Raw genomic sequence first — 665 nt, 5'->3', positions numbered from 1 at the left:
GTGTAGCGGCGACCCGCAGCATCCCCCGGCTTGGGCCGTGGCCGCCCCGGAGCCGTGAGTACCGCCGGGGCACGGCCCTGCCGCCCGCACCTCCTTTTCTCTTCCTCTTCGTCTGCCTCTTCCTCTCCCTCTTCTTCCTCCCCTGTCCCTCTGCCCGGCAGGGCCGGGGCGCTCAGACCCGCGGGAGGAGGGGGAGCGGAGGGGTAACGGGATGGGGGCACACCGGAGGGGTCACCGGGGATGGGGGCACACCGGAGGGCTCACCGGGGGATGATGGGGGCACCCCCGGAGGAGCTGCCGCTCCATCACTCCCGGCGCTGCTCCTGCGCATCCCTCCTCGGAGAGCAAGTTTGCTTTCGGGGTACCACGCAGCACGTCCGGGGGGACCACCGGAGCCGTTTCCAAGGGTTCTGGCACAACTGGTGCCGTTCCCAAATGTTTGCAGAGGTTTGGAACAGCCGATGCCCTTCTCAGTCCCCGTGCCCGCTCTCTCTGCACCGCGGCATCATCCCCGGGACCGGCAGCATCCCTGTGCCCTCCTTCCCTGTCCTTTGCCAAGTCCTGGCGAGATCCCGTTGGAAAAGGGAAAAGCCGCAGCTCCGGAGCCCCGGGAGCCGCCGCAGAGCGGTGCTGGCCGGGCCGTGTCCCCTGCCCCGGTACCGCAC

General features: G+C 69.6%; 1 protein-coding gene across 1 annotated transcript in view; it reads left to right on the top strand.

The window, feature by feature from the left end:
- Window positions 1-6: 6 nt before the first annotated feature.
- Window positions 7-665, top strand: part of KLHL17 (kelch like family member 17) — a 19,507-nt gene continuing 18,848 nt past the window's right edge. The window contains exon 1 of the mRNA XM_019008794.2: window positions 7-54. The gene's annotated coding sequence lies outside the window, so the exon portion shown is untranslated. The remainder of the gene's footprint in view (window positions 55-665) is intronic.

The sequence above is a fragment of the Parus major genome, chromosome 21 (assembly GCF_001522545.3).
Source record: "Parus major isolate Abel chromosome 21, Parus_major1.1, whole genome shotgun sequence".
Taxonomy (NCBI): domain Eukaryota; kingdom Metazoa; phylum Chordata; class Aves; order Passeriformes; family Paridae; genus Parus; species Parus major.
This window is presented reverse-complemented; position numbering and strand designations above follow the sequence as displayed.